We start from the raw sequence: 26754 nt of genomic DNA on the forward strand, positions 1-26754 counted from the left end.
AACCTCAGTGTGCAGGATGGAATGTTTTTCTGTGTTTAAAGCGAGTTAACTAGCAACAGTGCCTGTGGCAGGTTTGACCTTTAGAATCAGACCAATGCTTGAAATAGTTTCACCTCCGATGATCCCAGGCATGCCTCACTTCCTGAATACTGAGCCAGCTTCAAAAGAGCATTTGATGAGTTACAAAGGCATTCGCCAAGGGAGATATCCAGATGCCAAATTGTGCTCAGAGGACAGGTGCATCTGCTTCGCTGAAGCAGTGTGTAGGTAAACAAAGCAATGACAAAGAGAGTCGGAGGAGGGAGGAAACACCAGGAGTGAACTCGGTGGGTAGAAATGTGAGCTAGATGAACAGCGGGGTTGTGTGTGTGGCCTCCTGTGGCTTTGTAGAATGAAAGGATCACCAGGGAGAGAAAAAACAAAACATGTTCATTGAGGTACAGCTGTTACTAAGCTTTTAACAGCTGGGGAGAGAGGTCCCTGGCCATTTCACACAACAGTGGACTTTCTTTAGCCTGCCTCGACAAGCGAGAAATGGTCAACATGCATGGAGCAGCACTCCTTTGAAAGAGGTCAGCGTGTGAGAACTCCAACGAGAGGTCTGTGAGATGACAGGCCACTGGGGTGGCGGATGACAAATATAGCTGAAACAGTTTTGTGAATGGTACATCATTTGCGATCCTAAAGGTATCTCCAGACTGTCTGGGCTACATAAATGAACAGTGAAAGGTCTCTTGATCGAGTAATGAATGGGGAAGAGGAGGATACGGATTCCCCTGCCGAGGCTTTTGGCTGACCAGACCTGTCTGCTCCTAATGATGAAAAAGGTGGCAGGTGCGTGTGTGCAAATTGCACATGATGAGCTTCCCGTCTGTTGAAACGTCTCCGTCAGAAGAATTACACATCCCGGTAATTTAATTGAGGTAGCCACGAACAAAAGTCTGACAAAAAACAGTATTTACTGCACGAGTCATTATGTGTCAGAGGCTGCAGAGAGGTCCATTTATCTTGTGCTAGACAGCACCTTGCACTGATATTTAGACTCCTGCTGCTTCCAATCAACTTAATTTTGTTCCAGATCCTGTGATTACCGACAGAGCTGGTTATTCCAGCGTGTTTATTCCCATCTGCCAGAGAGAATGCAGCTTGCTCTGAAGTTGCGTTATGGACCAGTGTTTTAACAAAAGAAATATATATTTGCTTGGGTTCAAACTTCTTCTTAAGGACCTGATCCTGCTTGCCTGGGGGCACATCAAGTTTTGAGACCAGCCCTTTTAAAATATTGTATGCCTCTGAAAGCCAAGGGTAAACACCAGTGTGACTGAGGTACTTTCAGGAGGAGAGCAGGTGAATTCCTGATGAAACCTGCACCTGCAGGTTAGCTTTTTCGCAGGAATTTTGCCTCAAGGTTCATCCAACTCCTTGTATTTCATTTTGGGAACAACAATGTAAATTGAACTTTTCATTTAACTGTTTACTTTTGTTTTGTCTTTACAATAGTCTCATGTTGTTTGACCTGTGTGCTAACACTTCTAAACTTAAGTATAGTGACTGTCAGGATTTATAACATTATATATTGTAAATAATACTATTCCTGGTTGTGGATCTGCAGTAAAACACAAATCAAATGATTGAGTTTTCTTTCTTTTATGTTTGTGGAACTAGATTGAACTGGTTCAGGGGGTTAAGGGCAAACAATCCCTCTTTACTGAGTGGATTGAACTCTGAGATTTTGGGAGTTACAAATCTACAAATGTTACTTTTTCTAGGTAACTAATTACTTCTATATTCAGTAATTGTGTTTTTAGAGAAACTAAACCTGTAACTAACTTATCACTCATTTTCAGTAACTTGTCCAACACTGGTGAAAACTTGGTTCTCATATATCCCATTGTAATAAGTTATACCTTGTTAACAAGCTGTTCTTCAAGTCTCATGTTTTACTTCCTACACTTTCACAAACATAAAACTCTTTAAAAGATTTAAAAAGCTTGATTTGATGTTATCTCCATGTCTACTCACATCATCTGCACTCTCACTGTGACTTATTTCCCATACCTACTTTGTTATTGAATTACATCTGATTTGACTGAGCGAGTAAAACCATCTGTTTCCATGGAGAAGTTACCTGCTAACAGTGGCCGGTACACAAGCACAAAGAAAATAGTGTTCGGCATCGACACTGTGTGATGCGTTCAGATTTAACGAGGCAAATGCATTCTTGTTTTCCTCCACACCTTCCCCCTGTAGTCAGGGGGAGTCCATGTAATAAATTGTGCTATCAAAGGAGTTGCCATGCTTTCATCTTTGCTAAAATAGGCCCCTGGGGCTGATAGGTGATAGAGGGTTAACATGAATACAGGGGGAAGCCTGTGAGTGTACTTAGTGGGGGTGCATAATTGTGGTGAAGAGGGCAGTAGGATACTGAGAAGATGATACAGCAGGGAAGAAGGCTTATGTGAGGGCCACATGGGAAAAAGGAGCAGCGTGGTTCTTCCTCGAGCCAGTGTGAATCTCTGATGTTATCGCCGCTTCTACAGACTTGTGTATTGATGAATACATTGGAAACACTGAAGTAATCCACTGGTTTCATCACAAGTAAATAGTAGAAGTAAAAATCTGACAGACCTGGCAGGTTGTTGAGCAGACCTTTCGATCCATAATCCATCGATCCTCACAGTTTCATATTTCCTGCTCGTAAGAAAAAGTTCCCTCTGGTCTACAATACATCACAAAGTTAACCTGTTTCACAACATGTTTCTTCACACTCTTGACCCCCAGCAGAGATAGAAACTAGAAATAATAACTGCTTATATTTTGGCTTACAGCTGTGATTCAAATATAAACGTCTCAAATGTGAAACCGATGATTGCATCAGAGAAACAATTGGGAGCTTAATCGTTCCTCGCTGTGTAGCGAAGGTATCATCACATTCTGGTTTGTATTCGTGGCCAACTCTATGGCCTCCAGTCTCGCTTTCGTCATCTGTCTAGAAGCATCATTTATGTGACAGTTTTTTATCGAGCATTCGACATCAAAGAAACACAGAAATGGAGTGATCTTTCCTCACTCTTTAATTTTAATGATCGCTATTAAACCCTGTTGAAGGATGATGCTGTAATGTAGCACTTGGCTCCGGAAAAGTGCCGTAATTATTAGGAAATTACACTTAGGAAGTTATTTGTTGTTATTGTGGTAAATAACACAATAAATGAAGGGAAGCGGAGGGTCCTGTTTAGCCTTAGAACATAGGAAACTCTCAGTGGGTGACACACATGAGCCAGAAGGAGTGAGAAATGGCGGGTTTGTTCCCCTGTGTGCAAACCAATTAGTCTATGAATAACCACGAGCACTGTGAGCATACCTTAAAGTCAAAATCGCTTCAGAAACTTGTAACCATCCATTAGCATTTGGTTGCCAAATCTAACAAAGTGCTGACCATATTTTCTGAACATATTTAATAATTGATCTTAATATGTTGGCATCTGATACCAACATACAAGCCAGCCATTAGCGTCTATGTAAGAAGCAGCAAGCTTTCGACTAACTCCAATGTAAACCCATCCATGCCATTATTAGAGGCTAAGATCAACTGCTTTGGCTGTCCAGTCACTCTAATATTAACTCTCCCATGTTGCTATAAGACGCTGTGAGCATCAGTGAGTGGGTGGGTGTACCGGAGGACCTGTTGCCCAAAAGTATGTTCTTCACTGTCACGTCTTTATGTTTTCTTTTAATGGTACTTTTATCGTTTCACAACACAAAAAATGTCCTTGCTAACACTTCAATATGATAAATTAATGTTATTGCCATCAGTCAATCAATTATTTGTCCTTCAAGTCTGTCAAATAAAGTTGTTTTTTGTGTGTCAATATTGGATAGTAGGAGGCTTTACACTACCCATTATCCTCAGTCACAGTTGCTATGGAGATGAAGACGGTCCAGAAAATGTTAAAATATCTAGAGACCTCAGAAACTTTTGCGTTCAAATCTAGCACTGAAATCACATAATCTATTCCAAAATGATTCAGTATCTGAAGGTGAATTGATTTAAAGTGCTGAATGCTTTGTTAGGTTTCTTCTTGGCTGTATTATTAATACATTAATACATCCATGCCCTACTTCAATTTTGGACCCTATGAGTGTCCCACCCCCTTGGCTTCAGAAACCGACCTCCCAATCTACTATAATTCCCTCATTCAGTGGAACAAAATTGCGTAAAAATTGTACATTCTTATGGATTGAGCTGTTTATATGGCCACTTACATGGTGTTTTTCCATTTCTTTTAGAGGTAATCACGCCGAGCCATGACTGCATTACACAACAGGGCAAAGTAAAATAAATTGTTTACCTGTTGGATGTGTGCTGGTTGTCTGCAGCTCTTCATCAAACATCATCATCACTGCAGCTGATTTTGCTTGTACTATTCCTCCCTGCATTATCTCTAACTGATCTGCTAACTAAATCTCCAACTATCTCCAGATGTTGTTTTAAACCATTATTTAGAGTCTGTAAATTCTTCCCAATAAAAGCCTCCTATTTTTTTTTAAAATAATTTAAAAGATTTTAATTTGAAGCAGTGAAACAGGATGTGTTGGGTTTGCATCGGCAGTGACTTTACACAACTCTGATACGTAAAGCTGCAAGTGACATAAAAATAGAGCTGGATGCATCGAATATGCAGCAGGGCGCCTGTAAGGCTATGGCTAAAGAACACAAAAAACATATATTGTTGTATGTGAATATCTTGTTTTTCGAAGCAATTCCTTTCAATATGATTATAAATCCTGGATATGTCAATAAATATTATATGTGAGTATGTAAAGCATTTTATTATCTTGGATTTGTAAATTGATTTCTAATGGAGTGTCTGGTGTTCCAAATAATCTAAAAACATAGTAAGATAAAATCAAATCAATCATTTTACCAAGAACACGAACAATGGAAGATGACTATCACTAAATGCAGCAGTGGACAGGCAGCATATTTTGTGCAATTAATTACAACAGGCAGATCAGAAAGCTTTTGATCAAATAATGTTTTTATCGTTTCAAACAAGGTTGCAAATGTTACCAAAAAGTTAAGGTCATGGTTTTTAAGAATGTCTACGTGCTCAGACAAGAGCTGCTTTCAAATTGCTCAGTTTTTCTTTTAGCAGCTCTCTCCTGTTTGTCTTCACTGTTATCTGAATGATTTTCTTCCTTGAATGATAAAATGTTGTTTTCTCCCTGATGGAGGCATGTGTTCTACAGAATGCGCAACACAGTTTTACATCTCTACAACTTTTTCAGCTCTGATACAACTTTCTGGCACACACCACTATTGTTTTTTGTTGGATTTTCTTTGATGCTGATGGGTTATCATTATTCCTTCTGCATTCACAACTTAGTTTTACCATTTTTAAATTCAGTGGTGCTGAGCGGATGACTAAACACCATGAAATATTCACAAGAGAAGTGATTGTGTCCAGATTTGTTATTGTTCAAAGAGTTTATATTAATATCCATGAGACACTAAAATGCTTCATTTATCACACTAACATTCATATAGCATTCATTGCTGAATTTATTATAATAACACTTGTGTTAAGTTGATGTTTCCTCCAATCAAATGCAACATACTGTACATGCACATCTGTATAAACGTCAAGCTGCATCACATAGCCCCGACATTAAAGAAGCAGAACCAAAGCTCTTCAGCATGTCACCACATTGCATCACTTCACTCGGTGCTTCCCTCCATCTGGTTCCTCTCTGATACTGAAACTGGTTCCTTCTCATCATGCCTACATTAAATTATCATCCGTGTGCCTAAAAACATGCCACTGTCATTTTTTCCCCCAACACTGAATGCTTCTGCTGCTCTCAGGTAGAGGCATCATTCCATGTCCCCATATCAAAGAGGAGTTTCAGAGTACTCACTGCTGATTGAGACTAATTCTTGTAATGGAGCACTGATGAGCAGCTGGATATTTGTATGCACTATTAATTATCAAAGGACTATGAAGTATCAGTGCTGTGTCTCCAACTGCCGATTTCAAGTACTCATTTAAATATATCTGCAATTTTAAAGCCCTCAAACCCTAGGAAATACTTTAGAGTAAAGCGCCCTTGGTAATACTTTGCAAAATTAAATGTTTGTCACAGCAGTTCAGCAGTGTCACAGCAGCATACATCTGAGGAGACCAATATAAATGCAATGCAGTGTCAGTTTACATGTAGGCCGAACACTCGGGCAAGCAATTACAACACTGTAAGTGTGTTGGCATATGTTTCACTGTAGCTGCCTATCACGGTGACACGGTTATAGAATTGCTAAACTGCTATTATCACATACCTGTTTCTTATTCATAAATAAAAAGGTCACATCTGTCATATAGAACCAGGGCAACCATGTGAGAGCTCGCAAGCAAACAAACAGCCTGCCAATTCTTAAACCACAAAGCCAAAAACTACAAGAGTATCCACCACCATTCCCTATGCCAAGCCTCTACAGTACGGTGTATAATAAACAACCTCCACACCAGCCTGAGGGCAACGTCGAAGCAGACATCAGCAATCTCACGCTCATGCTTTAAGATAAAAAAGAAGGAAAAACAAAGCAGGACGCGTTCAAATAACTTCAATATGTTTTCTATCCATAACCACAGATTCATTATTTATTTTAAGTTGGATGCCTCTAATAATTGCATTCTCTTGTTTTATACTCAACCCCTGTGGTAGGAAAAATAAAGCAATTTCAAGTGATACACCTCAGTGAGACATTATTATATAAAGATGCTGTCCTTGACTGTAACGCTATGAATTCTACCTTGAAAGACTTCATGGAAAAATGAGGACAAAAAGGCAGTGGGTTTTAGATCTTTCTCCTCTTTCTTACATACAGTACAACCTACAGTATGACACCCTTTGAATTACCAGACTGTGCATTAGGGACAATAATAGCTAATAAAGAAGACTGACTACTGTTATACGCAGGCTTCAAAGACAGAACTTATTAGAAGCTCTGCGAAAGATGAGTTGTCTGAACTTTTGCTTTGATTTTGCAAACACCAGCAGCTCTGAAACCGTGTTTCATAAGCTTCAAGTCCCCTTCCAGATTTTGTGCTTGTGAAATATTTAAACAGGTTATAGTCCCTGAGTTTATGCCCCAGCAGCATTCTTCTTTTGTACTCTGTTTGTACAGTGTTTCATTTTGTCTACGGGGCTTGTGAGGCAACGAGAGGCCTTTGAGACATACATGCTTTCTGTTGGTGGCACCATGTTCAGCAGAAAGGCTCCCTCTAGTTCTCATGTACTTGTCTAGATAAGTACATGAGAACAATTCCTTCCACAGCACAGATCTTGGTGAAAACTGTCCAGAGCGAGGTCTCAGGGGTAACTGGAACATTGACTCTGAAACGACAAGTTTTCTTTTTTCGGTTGCTTTAAGCGCCACAAACAAAAAAGCAATTTACCTCCATGATGTGTGGAAGCTTTGCCAACATCTAATGGCAGACATTGCAAATCCTCTGCAAATAGAACTATAAGTGTCTGCATGGTTACACTGGGAGATGTTTTGGTGGTTTGGGTGAATTTACTCTCACCCAAACCCTAAATATTCAGATTTTCTTTTCCATTTAGCTCAGAAAATGTGGATAGCTAATAACAAGTTGTTTTGTCATTTTATTAATGTCAGATCTGACTAAAAATTGAAGATACCATGTACCATCAGAGCACCAAGGATGTTAAATAAATATAAAACAAATAAAATGTGTTATTCACAAATGTATAGTACTTCTTAAGTGCTCTGCAACAATCAATACTAAAAATATTTTATATGACATATTAAATGCATAAATATACATACATATGCTCTCACTCATGTCATTTATTGGATACTCCCCTTGCCCCTGCCTGTCTGGGGTAATGATTGCCCTGAAGTCACTTGACCATGTACCTGACCCACCTAGATTACCCATTGGCTGATACCTATCTGAATGAGCTTTATTGGTTATTTTTTGTATATATTTATATATATTAAATACCCTATATAAATGCTGCTTGTAATGTGTTTTCTGATGACCCTCATGAAGGCTGCAAGCCAAAACGCATTGGTCTATTAATAAAGTTCTTCTATACTATAAGTGTTGCTGGCTTTGACTTTCTTCAGACTTTTTTTCCTTCTCCATGCATCTTGGAAATAGGTGAAGTTGTGCCAGAAACCTCCACCATTTCTACAAAATGACTTTAAACATTTTTTATGGATTTATAGATTCTCTCATTGAAGCTACAACTGTAATCATGCATCGAAAATGAGCAAATGTATTACATTTACAACACCATATCCCCTTTACTGCCTCTCTTCACACGATGGCATCCATAATGAATGAGTCTGACTGTCAATGAACATTGTAACCAAATGCTATCTATTCCCTTTCTGTTAGAGATGCATTTACACACTAACTGGGACAATTCATAAACATGCTGAGAGAACTACTTCATGCTCAGAAGAATAATTAGTTGACACTTATCACTTTGATCCATTTGTACGGATCTAATCTCATGCAGAAATGAATGGCATCCTCATGCAAGGATCGCTGGTGTCTATCTTGCTTGCATCTACTATAATAACCTCAGATGGTAGAATATCAGATTAGATCCCTCTTTGATCCCTTCACTTTGTTCAAAGACGAAGGGGAACAACCGAGCAAGTACGCGAAGATTTGCAGAACTATAAAATTAGTTTCATCAAGGTGGAAAACCAAATCAGCAATGATGAAAACATCAGCTCTGGGGAAGTTTCATATGGTTATATATAAAAGAGACATAAGTTAGTGTAAGGCTGTGCAAAAGTGTCTAACAAGTTCTTTGCAGTAATAGAAGATTTTACACTGAAGAGTCTTTATGATTTTTATGAAATTTGCAGTCTTGCAATTGTGTTGCATGAAAAATCATCAGAAATAAAAAGGAGAAATGAAACAGTCATGCCTGCCGTGTGGTAGATCAGTCTCTTTCAATTATGAATTTCTTCATCAAAACTTTGTGATAATCAGTCAGTAAAATAGATTGATTGACGCTGTTTTTGCACATTTTCATTAAACATGGAGGCTCATAGGTTATAAAATAAACTGACAACACTGCACTTTCAAATCTAGTTTACAGCTTACAGCCACTATTGCATGTCACACACTCTCTAACCCACATTTCCTTTATTATCTTCTTTGCAATTTCCTCTCCTTGACATCTCTTAACTTTATTTCTTTCACAATGTCACCTGAGACATTTCAATCTCTGTGGTACAGTAACTCTCGGCATATGGAACAGTTACCCGAGGCCACTGCAGCAATGCTTTTTGAACCTTTGCTTGTGCAATATCCTAGATACCATGGGCACAAGGTATAAAGATTCCTCATGCAGCCCAAAGGATTATAGTGACTATCATCCCCTGATGCTATAATGTAAATACTCATTAAATTAGCAACATTCATTAATGCAGCAAACTGTACTCTACAGAGTTTGGTGTCCCCTTGTCTGCTGTTAGAGTTTCCTTCCCACTGGAAATTACTTAGTTTAGGACTTAAAGAGATTACAAAGGATCTGTTGGACTTTACTTTATAACTGTGTCCTGTTCAGTCTAATTATCCACATAATACAATAGCTTATTTATTCAAATGACTAGATTTAATAAAAGAGGGGAAAACCACAAAGGTTCTCAAATTTAAAAGAATAGGTCAAAACCTAGTATATGGCTGGACTTTGTATGTAAAACAACTTATTAGTTATTAGCTATCCACATTTTCTGAGCTAAATGGAAAAAACAAATCTGAATATTTAGGGTTTGGGTGAGAGTAAATTCACCTAAATCACCAAAACATCTCCCAGGACGCAATGTAACCATGCAGACACTTCTAGTTCTATTTGGACTTTGTATTAAAGGCCAGAGGGCTTTTAATTTGATACAACAGATAGAGGAAGTGGCAACACATGGCAATCAAGCTCCCAGAAAGTGAGCCAGACTTTGACCAAAGGCAATTTGACATAGGCCCTTTCTCAACACCAAATACAGCAAGTTTGGACTTGTGTTCTTGCTAGTTTAGACTAAGTTTGACTTTGAGAGCCGCTGAGGTGACCTGCTGCTCAGAAGGCTAGTGGCTCGACCCCGTATTGGGAATTTATATAGTTACTTTCTCCCCTGAAAAATTATCAAAACTTAATAAAGTCACATATTAACAGTTCTAAAGTGAAAATTACAATAGCTTAATCTCTGCCATCACTGCTGGTTGGTGCAAAATTCATTCAGAAACACTTAGCTTCGGGCGCCTCAGGCTGAGCAATGGTGCAACTTCATTACTCAGTCAGTGACTCACTCAATCACCCACTATTGCAGTCCAGCCAAAAAAAGAAGAAGGATATTCTCAAATATTCTTTGTTTTATTCTTTGTCTGTTTGTCTAATTAAAAATTAAAGTTTCTATCTGCTGTTCAACAGAGCGCTGCTCTGCTTTACATAGTGAACTGCTAGATTTATAGGTGACTACAAGTTCTAGAATTTTTCTAGTATCACAGTGTTTTGGAGGAACTAATATATATATAGAGGGAGGCTGAGCAGAAAAATAAAGCATTGGAAATACAAATCAATGTTGTATTCTGTTGGTAAATTAAATCTCTTTTTTTCAGTGTTAAGTCTTAATGTATAATATAGATTCAGGAAGTGACAAGGAACAAGAATCTACCTCAAGACCCCACAACTCAGGACCACAGGTTGTATACAAAGATGGACATAAAAAGGTGTCACCCATTGGTTTGCATAGGAGCCAGTTTGAAGCCAAGAGTTGCAGTTAATGGTGATTGTCATCTTTTTTTCTATTTGGAGACAGTTTGCTGTTTTCCAATACATGCTCTGGAAATGTGTGTATTGTAGGTATCATACTCAAGTAACATTACACTTAATAATATATCACGGCAATAATCCCACTGTGAGTGCCGGAGCTGGGGAGAGCAGCAGGCAAGCAGAGCTGTCAATCAGCAGACACCAGAGCTACTACAAGTCTTCAAATTTTATTAAGAGAGCAAGAATTTCCTAAATGACCTCCAGCCCACTTATTTGAGGGTCCGAATTTAGCAGTTGAGACCATAATGACTTAATGAAAAGTATCTCTAGAGAGAAGTTGGTACTTTTTGAATGTGAGACAATTGGAGCCAGCGTCTCATGGTTGTTGGTGGCATTGAACTATAAGGTACTTCCACATTGGTTTCAGCCTCAAGCCATGGCAGTTCCTGTCTGCTTAGGAGTCCCGACTGTGATGCTGCCCAGCTAACACTGCTTCAACACCAGCAGACTAAAACATGTTCTGTCCTGCACACTAGACTAAAGGCCTCCTTAACTGCTTCCACAATAACACATTGGTCCCCTGTGGCTCCGTTGCTACTACATTTTTATCACAGGCACCTCTATGTGCTATTTGTGCATTTTAGCTATACTGGTACCCATTCCAAAATTGTTGGTGTACATTTTCATCACAGGGAATTTCACAGCCAATTTGCACTATTAAGCTTAACTCATGTGCATCGATTTGGTTTTGGTGAATATGAGAATCTCAAAGTTGAAAGCACTACATGCACATGTGCTTTTTCAGCTGCCTGAGAAGAGTGGGCAGCATTTATGCCAGAGGCCATGTATTGGAGGAGCGATTGAGCGCTTGGAGATAATGAACATGTGTGTGAGTGCGGCTAAAGTGGCGACTACTTGTGGGGAAGTAACCCTCGGCCATAACGTCCATCTGCTCCTCTTTCAGATATGAGTTAATGTGAGAATATCAACGGAAACGTAACTAATGTGTTACAGCGACTGCCGAGCATTTAGTTTGATCAAGATGAGAGATCAACGAACAGACCGTCTTTACCCAAAACATATGAACTTCTTTGATGAAAATCAGATATTCACAGATACTTTACTTTCTTGGGTCAACAGTCAATCAGCTCGAGGGGATAATTTTAGTCAAAACTATTTATTTGCAATCTGGAAACACAGATTGTGCAGTAGATCGACTTCAATGTCTGATAAGAGACTACATATCATTTCTATTTTTACAAGGTACCATAAGCAATGAAGACAAGTCTGAGCCATATATAGTATCAGCAAAGTAATGTGCAACTGATTATTATAGTTACATTACTGCTGTCAGATTGGATAGATGACCTGACTGCCCTGCAAAGCCTCTTCCTAATGAGACCCCAGACTCTGTCAATCCAGGTTTTCAAAAGTTTTGAAAAAAGCCCAACTTCTCATCTTCACAGTAGCAGCCCTCTGAGGTACCTCAGTGCCACTCTACCAGATGGTAACGCTGACGGGAGGATGGCCTGATTGGAGGTGATTATACATTTGGAATGGGCCGACAAACCTGGGGATCAGACTCCTGGTGGGAAGCTGTAGAGAAGGGCTTTTTTCCTGAAGTGCAAAACAAAAACTTGTATGATCAACTTGCGCCAACCGCCCCCTCTTGTCCTGCATCCTCCACACCATAACGGCCTGTGCAATTATGAGTATGAATAACCAGTTTTAGCGGTATCAAGAGAGAGGACAATGATAGGAGTGAATGTTCTTTTCTCATTCACTCCTTCCATGCTGCTTTTCGGTGCTCTGCTTCAGTGCATATAGATTCATCTCAGCTAATTGTGTTTCCTTTGTAGGCAGTGTTTATAAATGGATGAATGAATGAATGGATGGGTAATTGTCTTTCCTCAAGGAATGAATAATTGACAGTTCTCAACTAAATCAATGCTGAGCTGACTTGTAGTCATAAGCAATTATTGTCCGATTACCTGATCCGTAGCTTTAAAGTAGTAATGCGTAGAATTCAGGGGAAAGGGGAGGGGTACGCAGTTGGTTGCGATTGTTTCCCCCAGTTTTGTTTGGTCAGTCAACAGAGGAATGACCACAGGAATGTTAATGCAATGCCAGAGTCCCCAAAAGACCAACACATTAATTAACAAATCAACAAAAAAGTAGCAGGGGTGCTATCTGTTACAATTTCATGAATCGAGTTTTGATGTCACCTACAGGGAAAGATGCTTAGAACACAAAGAGACACAGTAAAGCTGACGTTTTATCCCTGCCAAGTTTCACAGCAGCTGTAGACGTAACACATCTGAATTCTCCATGTAAACCACTACTCTCATGAAAGCATGATTCATACAGCCCACAGAAAAATAACCCATCTCACTAATGGTCTCTTTTCTTGTCTTGACATTGTTATACTGTCCATCAAAAAACCACTACCTCTCAAACAATGCATATGACACACGAATGAACTATAGCTTCCATATAAGGGCGCCCAGCTGGAGCTCAAGAGAGAGAAGAGTAGCTCGAGGCAATATAATCGTGTTTATGCATTTGAGTTGTCAAAGAAAACACAATAGAGAAGGAGAGAATTCTACCGAGACTGTAAATCATTGAGTCCAATTAATTCATCGGGATTCATGTGTTTTAACATCTGGAAACACTTCACCAGTATGAATACCAATTCTTAACTGTAGTCTGTCTCCTCTGGCAGAGTTTTTGATGAACAAGTCAAACATGTTTAAATGGCTCAAAGACTGGGTCACTCTGACTCTCTTAACAGGTCAAACTTATTGGCCGACTTACTCAGCTTTGGCTCAAATTGGTTGTGATTTACTGCAGACATGTAGCCCTAGATCTCTGACACTTGTCTCTGACACTTGTCTAGGGACACAAACTGGTACGAAAATTGCACCAATAGAGCAGAAATGATTAACCTCAATTGATATAAAAGATATGTAATCATTTTACATGTGGATGAATGCCCACTTTCGTCTGACCTGCATGATCCACTCCCAAAGAGATGCGAAAAGATCTGTGACAGAATAGCATGACTTGTATTGAGCTTTGTGTTTCCAGTTGAGTGCCACTTCAGTTTGACACTTGACTAATGACTTCCTGGTTGGATGCCTTAAAGCTACAGATAAACTATTCAATATTTCTAAAGCAAAATACCTTTAAAATGCTGGACATTTATTCAGTTTCAAAAGGATGTCAAAATGTTAGATTTAACTACTTTAACGACTAGAATATTGATAGAAGTCTCTGGTGTCTGGAGTCCACAGGCTAGAGCGCAAATTGTCAGGTAGTGCTAAAATATTGTCTACCCCAATTCACCCGTTAGTCCGGGCTCTCTTTCTAAATGACACAAATATTGTTTTTAATTTGCTTTACTGTGAGAAATTGTTTTAACATTTGATTTTTACCATTTGATTGGATTTCACTGTACCACAGTGCAGACGGCACAGTCTCCTGAGTGGATTTATCTTTTTCTAAAGCGATGATATTTTGTTATCAGCTATGATGCAGAATGACAAACTACTGGCCTTGTAATAAAAATTTAAAAAAAGGTCATTCTTTAAATATATACATTTATAAAGTTGTAATAAGTACCAATATCTACCAAGCAAAGACAAACTATATTTTATATTATCTGTAGATCAGTTGAATCTATTTTGGTCATTTTTAATTGAATGTAACTCAAATATATATGAAAATAAATAAAGTAAATATTTCTTTCTTTCATTTTTTGAGTATACCTACATACATAACAGATATTTATAATAATACATATGTGACGCACATATAATAATACACTGAAAATATACATTCATATATACACACTTCCTTATATGCATGGTTACATACTGTATCTTTAAAAGTTCCACATCCAATACAAAAATCCTATATACAATAGTATTTATGCTCCAGTTTTATATTTGTTAATCATCTTATTTTAAAAAAAAATCTATGTAGTGTGTTACACATTTTCAATTCTTTTTCAAGTATACTCTTAATTCTGGACAGGGCACTAGTGATGGAAATGAAGAACTAAACCTGGAAAAGTTGTGAGTTTGTGTCCATATGCATGTATGCAGGTTTGTTAATGAACTATCTATTCCCAACACATCTAGATCAGAGGATTTCATTCATTAGTACTCTTAACACACTACGACACTCGGCCGCAAAACCCTGGGCTATATTGATGTTTGTAGAGCTCGCAGCTGTCCTGTGGTGGGATGGAAAAATACATAAAAGACACAAGAGGACCACCAATGAATCCACTCTACATAATCAATTAGCAATAAACGCTTTATGTTTGCTGCTCAAAGCTGTTGATACAGTGTTTCATGTTTAAATAAGACTTCTCATGAGATGGGCAACCACTGTCACACTATTGTCTTACATGTTTTTGACACATTGGAAAGACATCAAAGTCAACATCACTCTAACACACATGAGATAACTGTCAAGGCAATGTGTAGCTCGGTCTCTTACAAAACCGACTAAAACATCTTAGTTAATAGTTTTTCTTTCAGTAATTAGTGTCAGTGACATTAAAATGAATAGTTTGTTGATGTTTAATTGCTGCATTTTAGAATTATACGTGCTTGGAATATTTTTTTATACTTTTTTTTTCTTTTTCAACAGTGAGGTAAAACTGTATCCTCACTATACACCCGAAGGACATGCTCTTCATAACACAAGCCGCCAGGGAGACGATGGCAAACAAGGAGAGAGAAAAAAAACACTACCTCTATCTCAGCATTTGCTTTGATGCAAAACGCGCATCACTGCAAAAAAAAAAAAAGGCTTTTGTGATTTCGCTGCTAAGCTTTTACTGTTTGGGCTTCACACTTGCTTTTGCCACAGGTGAAAAATAAACTGAAACTAAGTCTTGTCGTAAAAAACTAGGCCACTGTTGCTTTCCCCCCAAAATTTCCTCTACTCTTGTGTAAAAACTTCAGCTGTCAGGAATGTACAATACAACTTTGTGGGAATATAATTAGAGGTTCTTGAGATGAGATGGGAGGCATGTGAACACAGGGGGGAAGGGGGGGGGGGGATAAGATAATGAAAAAAGAAAAACATGGTACCTTATGTAACCTGTCTGTGAAGAAGAAGGTGGAAAAGATAAAAAAAAGAGAGAGAGAGAGAGAAAGAGAGAGAGAGAGCTGCACATGTGAGAGAGAAGATTTGTAGAGTATGCAAGCTGAGGATGACAAGATATAACTCATCTGTGGATAGGCTGGTGCCTATATGAGGCTGAAATATTTCATTTCTGAGGCTTTTTTATGAAGTCCCATCGGGGGTAGCCACCAACATGCTACAAAGATGTAACAGTATTTTGTCGAAACAGAGAAATGTTTATATGAGTGTATCAAAAAAGACCCGATGAGATAAATAGGTAGGAAACAATTTTGAAGATATTGCTGTGTATAATATATGCAATGCAATAAAACTTTAATGTACTGTAAAATACAACAAGCGTCTGCTTTCTTATCTTTGCTCTACAGCAATAACTGTTGTTCATGAAGTGCTTTCCAAAGGATGCTCAACATTCTGAACAATTGGTTTAATTGCACACAAATGACATTTCTTTGGACATTTTTGCCTTTATTGGACAGTTGGTGGCAGAGGGGCTGACAGGAAAGTCCCTTTCCACACTTGAACCAGGGACGTTGTGGGTTAATGGAATGCACTGTAACCACTTGGCTATGAGGGTGCTTCTCTGGAGTATTTTTTCCCTCCCTGTCAAAAATAAGCTCCACTTTCTAACCATCTGCGCATACATCTCTGCAGCTCCAAACAGTGGATGATCAGGCTAATTATCAGCTAATTGTACTCAGTCTCTAACGGCAGCATGCAGTAAACGGTTGCCCTTTGTGTGCCTGTTTTTAAACTACTTTCCTAATTAAACATGATGTGCTTGATGGTGTTATTAATGACTCCTGATGAAACTTGAAAGCTCAGCATTCTCATTGCCCTTTACCTCCCCTTTTTATAAGTCACATTAACATAAAAAGCTAATATTTCTCTGTGTGTAATATGACCTCCCCTTTCTGTTACCTGCATTATGTTTATTTGTTTAATTTTTCAGATTCATTTGCAACATATATGAATGTCATTGTAATTATAAGCATATAACACAAAAAAAGTTAAATACTACAATGTGTCAAAAAACACATATTTTATTGGGGACTCTTGGACCTGATTAAATGACCACCTGTGGGTGCTGAGTACTCACTACATTGAAAACCTATCAACGTCACTGCCCTGTATTTCCTTTCCCTTTGTTTGCCTGAAAAGATTTATCAGAGAATGTTGACTAATGTGCAGAAAATAGCAGGGCTTAGAGAGGGAGAATGTATTAGTGTCTGAAAAAAAAGAAAAAGAAAAAAGCCGCCGCCTCCTTTCTCTGGAAAAACTGGCATAAAAGGCAGCGAGAATAGTGTTGTGGTAGTGGTGGCCGACGCTATAAGGAGTCTCATTTCCATTTGAAACAGCAAAATAGCAAAGAATGCTACCAGGGAGCCGGAGGAAGAGAGAGACAGTGTATGTCAAGAAATGAAAATGTACTCCCTCAGATTCTCTCTTAGCCACTGTGCAATGAGCAGTCACCCACAATGCACAACTTCCCCTGTCTTCTCTTTGCTTTGGCAGGGATGAAAATTGTTTTTTTTCTCTCTCGTAGCATTCGTGGCTCTTTTTAATACTCCATGGGTCGAATCCACAAAAGGATTGTGGCTGCTAAACCGGTTCAAATCAGGACAAAACATAGCGTCCGATTCACACAGCATGGGGTGAAATACATGTGCAAACTGCACTGCTAAGCAAACAGCAACATGGTGCCTCTGACATTTGCATGTGTGTAAATTAGGTAATATCTATATATTCAATGTAAGTAAGTATTATTGTAAAAACACTTTGATTCACAAAGATCGCCGTTGATTGCCACACGCAGTTAGGGTGGAGTTATCAGCTTCTTCAGAGAGTTGTTGTTAACTGTGTGCACACTAACTCTTCACTCTCTCTCTCTCTGTCTTCAAGCTTGTGAGGCCTGAGTGATATTGAATTCATATATAAAGATATCAAGGGTGAAATCTGTACTCATACATGGGGCTACTTAAAATAATTTCAGCTACTTAAAAATCAAAATGTCCTGACAGCTCAATATTCAAGTTCTGCTTTATTAGAAACAATCCCATGTATAAACCTGAATCTGATTGTAGCAGCTGATCTGTGTAGATGCTTGGCAGAACACAGAACATTAATTACCATCAGATCTTGACAGATCTGGTATTAATGAAGTTACTGCTGCTGTGCTGCTGTGTGTAAATGCACACAGTGTCTCTTTCTCAGTTTGGAGACACGCTTATTATTTCAGCTGCTGTATAATTCTGCAGCCAGCTGTGGGCAACAAACAGAACATCAGTACTGATGTTTCTGTGAAATCACAAATACATTCAGTGACATCTGAATATTACTTTAAGATGCTGACATTAATCTAACATGTTTCATACCTCTGTGAGTCACATTAACATCTGTATTTTGACATTTCAGTAGATTATGTTATAATAAAAGAAGCAAAATACATGAAAGTTGGTTTGTGATTGTGTTCTATGTGTGTGCATCTCTGCTCACTAAAGACTTAAGGGAATTTAAGGGACATGCAAGGGGTTCAGTTTTTGCAAAACAGCATACAGACACATGGAAGAGTGTGGTATCCTTTGAATTACCAGGTCAGTGTTGTTTCTACTGTATGAATGAGTTTAGCATATACTGCTAATATATGCAATCTCAAAAACAAAACAAAAGATGATTATTAGAATAAAAGCTTTGATTTACATATGTAAATCTGAATAATATAAAAGACCTGACATGCAAAATGAAAATAAATCACATTTAGACCTCAACTCCTAACAGGCAGCTCATTACTTGAACAGATCAATGTTTTTGCTGTCTGATAAAGTAAAATCTGCTACACAGATGATCCATTTTTAAAGTTACAAAACACCACTTCCAACTATTTCACCTCAAACCAGAGAGGAACCTCCTCATCAAGAGATCTGAGCTTTGATTTTTGGTTGTGACAAAAATCTGTGGCCCTTCAGCTTACCGTAGCACATGTCGACCAGCATAGTAGCACATAACATATGGTACATTATGGCTCCTTCTCTGTCCTTAAGACATGAGTTCTAACCTGCCTTCTTATCTTTTCTCCGAATCATCTATTGGCAACACTCCCAGCAGAGCAACGAGGTTCTCATCAGCCCTGGCCCTTTTGGCGACCACTGTCCGAGAGCTGAAGGGTCAACTCTGGTGAGCGCTAAGTGGAGGAGCTCTAAAGGCCTGCCAGGGGTGAATTCACCACTCTGCCAACAAGAGGGCCTCGAGGTGACCCCCTCCTCTCACTCTAGCCTAGCTTCACTTACTGAAGGACCCACAATGCATGGCTGTAAGAGACTCTCTGTAGAGTGGATGTATCATGACTCCCATTTAAAAAAACACCGTTACTGAGTAAATACAGTCTCACTTGGTTCATTGTGTAAAACCAGGATATTACAACTAAATGAGATGATCCTGTGGGGTGATTACACTAGTTTGTACACAAAAGAAATGAAGTGTACAGCTACAGTGAGTTAGCAGTAAAGAAGATACCTAATTATATTTATGTTGTTTTATGTATTTGTTTTTTTTTAAAGCTACTGGCTGTATGTGTGCTGAGATAAAGCCAAATAACTTTAGAGGAAAACAAAACTGCTTGAAATTGAAAAATAATGTATTTTTCACCAAAGCAAGCTCATATTACTTCAAAAGTATATTCATCCCATAAACCCGAAATTGAAAGGACTCTTCCCCTGCTGCATACTTTTACCATCAACAGATGCAACGTGAGCGTATCTTTAGAAAACAGCAGTTTTATGACACTGTGGTTATTTTTATCACAAAGGCCTTACAATGCAATTTCTGATTTAAAGGACTTTTTCTGACTGAATATGTAAACAGTGCAGACCTTACTTGCATTAATGTCCGTATATGTTTCCATACACTAATCATGACCCTCTGTTTATCAAAGCCCAGTGAGAGATAGATGCTCCTCTCTTCATTCTAACCTGCCTGACACATAGTTCATATTGATTTCTTTATTCTAATTGGAAGCAAAGTAATGCAGAAGTTGGCAATTATTCAACTTGCTAAGTGTATCCACTGCAAACACACTGACGCATATGTCATTGTTGAGGCTGCTTTTTATTTCATTTATTGGATTGTAAATTGCATAATTAAGTTAGAGACAAGAATAATCCTTTTTACTTAGAGGGATCACAGCCGCTTTAATTTGACATAAAAATGTGTCAGTGCTTTTGTCTCCGGCCAACTGTCTCCAGTGTGTGGGACAACTTTGATCATGAAATATCCATAGTGTCCATGCACATATGTACAGCACTGTCAGTGCTGCAACTGTGGTAACAGTAATAGTACTTTAATACTTACGAGCAAACACTCTTTGAGTTGCTTTGTCAGAAATACAACAGAAGAACAACTATTATACCTATTTAAAAAGTTCAACCAAACAAACTCAATCACAAGTCATTTTCCACACAGCAGGACAACAGGACACAATAAAGTTGGTTACCTTGCAGAGGAGTTGCAAGACCCTGCAACTCTTCATCCAACAACTCCTTTCTCCTTCCATTACTCCCTTCCATTACTAAAAAATGATCTTCTGATGATTAAAAAAAAAGCTGTTTATGCTATTGCCTTGTTTTGTAGATGTCCATTTGATAACCAGTCGAGGTCAACACTAAACGTCTTGACAAACTAAAACACTGCGTTCCCTGCGACTGCCTCACAATACAAGTCTCTTTATGTTTGGCCATTGGAACACCTTCAATGTGCGCTGGCAATAGGATGTTCCCAATGTATTATAATAACTTCACAGTGAGGCTGTTATCAATTTGATGCAATTGCACTGAATAGTTTTCGTATGAATGCCTTCTTCATGTTAAAGCAATCTGAATCAAGCATGGGAACAACAGCTTAAAATCTACTTTATAGAGAGAGATACATGAATGCTTTTTATTATTATTAAAAATGCCAGCCATAAATAGCATCAAGGTGTGTGATTTCATGCTGATCTTGACTTAACAGATTTCATACTGCATTACTACACTAAAAGCAAACCTGTTCAATCTTCAGAAGTCGTCCCCGTGATTCTTTCTCCCACACATTTAGGCCTGTGCTTATTTTAATGTGCAAGCTTACGTAGGAGAGAATGAGCAGTGCGGCTAATATTACATTATATATATATATCACTTGCCATAATGATCCTATTGTATGTTGAAATTTACCATTAACACTTGCCTCCTTTGATGCTTCCTTCCCCCACATTACACAAGCTCTGCATCAGTTTTAAGATGATACAGCGCTTGAAATGACATCCAACGCTAACGCATGGCTGCTTTTTGTCACACTGGGTGGTTCTGATACCTACGCTCATTGCATTAAGCGTTACATTACGGCACTTTGGCGCATATAGTATTAATGTAAAGTAAATTCATGCGTAAGTGTACAATATACGTACTGTACATTATCCTGTGTGTGTGTGTGTGTGTGTATATGATGAATGAGGTGTGAGTTAATGTTGGAGGAGTACATAAAACAAGGGGGAGACGGAGTCCGGTGATGAGATGTGCTGGAGCTGTGATGTAATGCAGCCGCCTCGCTCACAAAACTGCCCACATAACTTATAGCACCCATCACATACAGGCATGTGTGCAGAATGTATATGCACTCACAAACACGCAACGCTATAAATAACATGAAGGCAGACACACACACATGCGCTGGCTTCTCTTTCACTGCTGACGGAAACCCTTGAGAATGTGACTCTCGCCGTGACACACTGTTTAATGAGTCAATTCCTTTGTTGTCTGTGTGTGCAGAGGTCTTAAATATCCTCCCCGTAGGCAGTTATCCACTGTATGATCAAATCTGAAGCAGGGATTTGATGGAAAGTGTCATAAAAAGCGCACCCCTAAAATTCAGCTACACTATACTTTAGGTGTTGGTGAGAAGACGGCAGCGGCTCACGAGGTGCCACGGCTAATCTGAAGATCGGTGTTTTCATCCCCGGCTCCTTTATTCCACGTGTCAAAGTGTCCTTGGGCGAGATGCTGAACCCCCAAATTACTTCTGAAGGCTGCGCCATCAGTGTGTGAATGAGTATTAGATTAGATCCTGACGAGCAGGTTGGCACCTCGCGTGGCAACTCCTGCCATCATTGTGTGAATGGTTCAATGTTGACATGCAGTGTGAAGCGCTTTGAGTGATCAGAACAATAGACAGGTGTTATATAAATACAGTTCATTTACCAAGACAGACCAGATTTTCAAACTAGGCTGGAACTTAAAGCAGTAACATCAAATATATGGTTTAATCCCTCAAAAACAAGGTTATCACGTATGAATCCTATATGTTTAATGGACCAAATTTGATCTATATGTTATCTTACTATCAACGAGCTCTCAAAGTGACATTCTCCCACAGATTGCTTCTTTGAGTTTTATGTTATGAAAGAAGAACAGAGCAGTCGTGTATGCAGTACAAGTTTAGGAAGGTGAAAGACTCCTACACTACCTGTGCAGTCAGTTACAACCTTGAGCTGTCAGAAATATATTTTTCCTCACTTTAAAAACTGGTCTAGTCTGGCTTTTTAAAATATATTTCCACTTTGCTCAATGTCACTATTTTTTTCTTTTTTCAATGGGAGCCCATAAACCATGAGCATTGTTTCAGAGCACTCACAGAGGATTGAGCATTAGCCACTTTGAATGGACTGTGTAACATGTTTTGTGTTTGGACAATTCCATCAGATGTGAAGCAACATTGACACAATGTGGGCAGTGGAGCATCTTTCACTGATTTCAAAAGCAAGCCTTCCCTCCGGGGCTGCAGGGAGGTTGTGGATACTTGTTTTAGAATTTGGTTAAAAGACAAAAATAAAAGTTGTTGAAGGTGTAAGAACTGATTATGCCAATATGGTAATAAATTCAGTTGTCTGGAGAATGGAGATATAGAAGTTAAGTACTGCACGGTCGTGTGGGTGGCTTTGTTATAGTGTAAATTTCTTCCTTCTCCAGTGGGAACATACTTGTGACTTTCTGTTTTATTTGAACGTGGCTCTTCTATTTAAAATACACATCAAATTAAAGAAAAAAACAGTGAAAGCATGCAGACGTACAGCTGATTTTTCTTATTTGCGATGACTTCTGCAATAATAAACTACTTCCTGTTTGGAGCAAAGCCCAATAATCCACTTTCAAGTTAGGACTTATGAGATGACTGATGCATACATGGATGTTTTGCTTCCTGCTTGGCTAACACGGGTGCTAAATGCTTTGACTATTTAATTGGGCAAACATGTCAAAACACAGCATTAAAATTCAAAGGCGAGGGTCGCAGGTTGGCAATTAGTATGCTGACTGCCTCTTCTAATGTCCACGGGTGGCTCTTCTTGCTTTGGTTTTTTTTGCTTTCTCGCTCTCATTTTTTTTGTGTGTATGATATGAATGTCCTCCTGTTGGAGTCGAGATGCGGGGAGTTTGGCTGAGCGAGTCTCCAAATGGCAGAGATGGTGTGGGTGGATGGCAGCCTCTGACTACAAATGAGAGCATACAAACGCGCGGTATAATCCGTCACACGTGTAATGAGCGCGTCCCTGCTATGCTCCCTTCAGAAGGCACACCAGCATGCGTGTTCGCATAAACACACGGGCGCGCGCACAAACACTTATATTCACGCGATAACGATAACGCACTCCCACCCACGGACATCAGAGACAGGGGGAGATGCACAAAGCATGACATTCATATGATTCCAATGCCCTTAAGAGATTACACAAACAAGCAGCATGAAACATGTCCGTAGCAGCGGGCATAGAGTTACTCTTTGTATTCAGATTTCCTACACACTGACAACCAAAGCACAGCTATTCTAATAGAGGCATCAGTACAGTTTCATATGGATTCAAACATACACATCTAGTATTAAGAAACTTTTGACAGGGGTATTTTCCATGCCTGTGTCACCCTGTTTCTCTAAGTGTGAGATACAGATCTCATTGCGGCCTCCGATGAAAAGCCACAATGAGAAGTGCATAGACCTGGTGTTAATTAAGGATTAGTCACACAGAGAGGAAGGTTATGTGAATGGCCAGCTGTGCAAAAGCAAATGGCCTGTGTTTTAAACAGCCTGTCTCCCAGCCAGCTCTAACCGCCGCACACAATCTCCATATAAAAAGGCTTTCAATGAGGGTGCCATCATTTGATTCTGCTGAATGTTATCTCTGCCCCTAATGCAGTGGCTGCAAAGCCGTCGCTCGCCATCAGCTGGCACATCTTTGAGACTTTCCCTGTAGCTCCTGAAAATAATAGAAAAATAAACGCACACATACATTATTCCTGAGTTATGTTCAGTTTTGCAAGCGCCTCTCTTTCTCTGTTGAGCCAGCTGTTGTATGTTTTTCAGCAGTTGCTGCATTAAAGTGACCAATGAGATAAGAAAAGAGTACCAGCATGTCACCTGTCACAAAGGTTAATATATGGCACCAGCTGGTAATAGCCTCCGAGGTGGCATGGCAGTCTCCATGAAAGAAGGCGAAAATGTGTGTGTATGTACGTTGTGCCACCAAACACAATCAATGTCTAAAAGAGGAAATCTGGGGCAGCACCACCACCACACCAGCCACTAGAAATTCACAAACAGCTACCCCCTAAAGAGAGCAATTCGTCCAAGAAAAGTTGAAGCTGAAATCGGGGTTGAAGGCCTAACAATTGCTTTTCACAAAACATGCTGCTCAAATAAGGCAGCAACATTTCATCAAAGTCATTTTTTGGCTAAACACAACAAGCTTTTTACAGATGGCGCAGGGGCTATTACTGTAGAGAATGTTTCCATCCACTTCAGAAACAAAGACTGCATCAAAACCTTGCTCGGTGACGTACTGCTTGACCATGCAACAGTGACAAGGAGGGGTCAAGTTACTCTCAGCTGACGTAGATTGAATGTTATTAAAGGACTTGTCACGCTATGAATATTTTGTTACTATAGTTCAATTAATCTCTGGATGAAGTGGACACAGCTCAGGTTATTGTATTTGTTAGAATGGCTTTTCAGGATTCTACAACAAAGGAGGACCTCACTCTTTTGTGCTTTAAAGGAGAGAACGAGAGGTGAGGTTATTTATTATGAGTTTCATAACATATGTCTGTGTCGTCGTTCATAACCTGGTGGCAATGACTACCAATGAGGCCCTGGCAATGTGTGGTTGCTGGTTGAATTATCATTTGTGATTCATCGGCAGGCTCTGGCTGGGAAAGTCGTGACACTGGTGGTCAAACTGATAAACTGGATTTGAGCAAAAGCACTTCAGCACAGCTTATTCAAGGCGTAACTGGATGAGATGGATGCACCTTACAGAGACCTCCTTCTTCATGTTGATGTCTGGTGGCTGAGACTCAACAAAGTACTGCAGCGATTTGTTGACTCTCTGCTTGAGATAAAAAACTTTTCTGTCGACAAGGAACTGGACCTCGGGTTTCTGACAGACCTATCAGCAAAACTGAACAAACTCAACAACAAGCTCCAGGAGAAAAAAAACAAAAAAAACATGTTTGCCCCACATGATAAGACCAGTGAATGTGTTCAAGGCCATGCTCAGTCTTTGGACCACACATCTAAAGAACAGAGGGCTGACACTTTACCTGGAGAAAATGTCACAGGCCATCAAAGACAAGGATGTTTTTCACCCTGAGCAGTGCTGTGCTCACCTGTACAAAGAGGCAACAGAGTTCAATAGGCATTTTGATGAGTTAGACCCATTCCTGCCCATTGATATAAAACAGGTACCTGACAAATTTCAGCAAGTATTTGCTTTGTCAAGTGGAAGCAGTTGACATGGATATGATTGATTTACAAAAAAGGCATAGAGCTGAAAGCCAGATCAAGGGACAATGACTTTTGGGGACATGTCAACACAGAGAAGTTTCCTCTCCTCACCTTATGAGCACTAGACTGAGTGAGTGCCTTCTTTTGGATCCACTTACCTCTGTGAAAAGGCGTCTTCACACATGAAAATAATCAAAGTACAGGAGCTGCCTTACTGACAGACACCTTACAGACGGTCTCAGACTGCCTGTCTGTGGCTATGAGATGAGCCAAACTACAAAGTGTTCACAGACAGCATTCAGTCACAGCCGTCACACTGACTTGAGAGAGTAAAATGACTGCAAGAGCTTTACCTTCTGATGTCATTGTGAAAAGCATAAGGGTGGGATATAGAATTGCACTTCGCCCAGTTGCACTGATTTTTTTTAGCACACATTACAGTTCTACTTTCTGAAATGGTAATAGTAAGTAGTTTAACCTGTATTTAGCTATTTAGCTATTGAGATAGAGGATCTCTTTAACAAGGGTGGCCTGGCCCCGAAGATAGTAGCACATGGTGTAATAAAATCACCAGACTAAAAAGCAGTGTACAAAAACAACATGTAAAAGAAGTACACAGCAGTAAGGTACACACAAGATACAATATCACAACATATAAAGTGCAGATGTGCAGGCAATTTTAGTTCTTTCTGGAGGGTGTTGCAAGCAGAGGGAGCAGCAAATTTAAAAGCCCTTTTCCCAACTCAGTGTGAACCCAAAGAACAGTAAAGTGCAGAGTGTCTTGTGAGTGCAGGCCATGATGACTTTGGCTTCGAAGGAGGTATGTACACAGTAAGAAGGGACTTAACCAAGGAGAGCTTTACAAATAAAACTTGACACTCAAACACTTGCGTTCATATAAAGATGGCCAATCAGATTTTTGCATACAAGATACAATGATGGGTAAGGTGCTTACAACCAATGACAAATCTTAGGGCTACGGAC

At 39.3% G+C, this 26754-nt stretch overlaps 1 protein-coding gene across 1 annotated transcript in view; it reads right to left on the minus strand.

Moving 5' to 3' along the window:
- alk (ALK receptor tyrosine kinase) overlaps positions 1-26754 on the minus strand; it is a 361055-nt gene that overhangs the window by 106944 nt on the left and 227357 nt on the right. The gene's annotated exons all lie outside the window — the stretch shown is intronic.

The sequence above is a fragment of the Scomber scombrus genome, chromosome 19, assembly GCF_963691925.1.
Source record: "Scomber scombrus chromosome 19, fScoSco1.1, whole genome shotgun sequence".
NCBI classification, from domain to species: domain Eukaryota; kingdom Metazoa; phylum Chordata; class Actinopteri; order Scombriformes; family Scombridae; genus Scomber; species Scomber scombrus.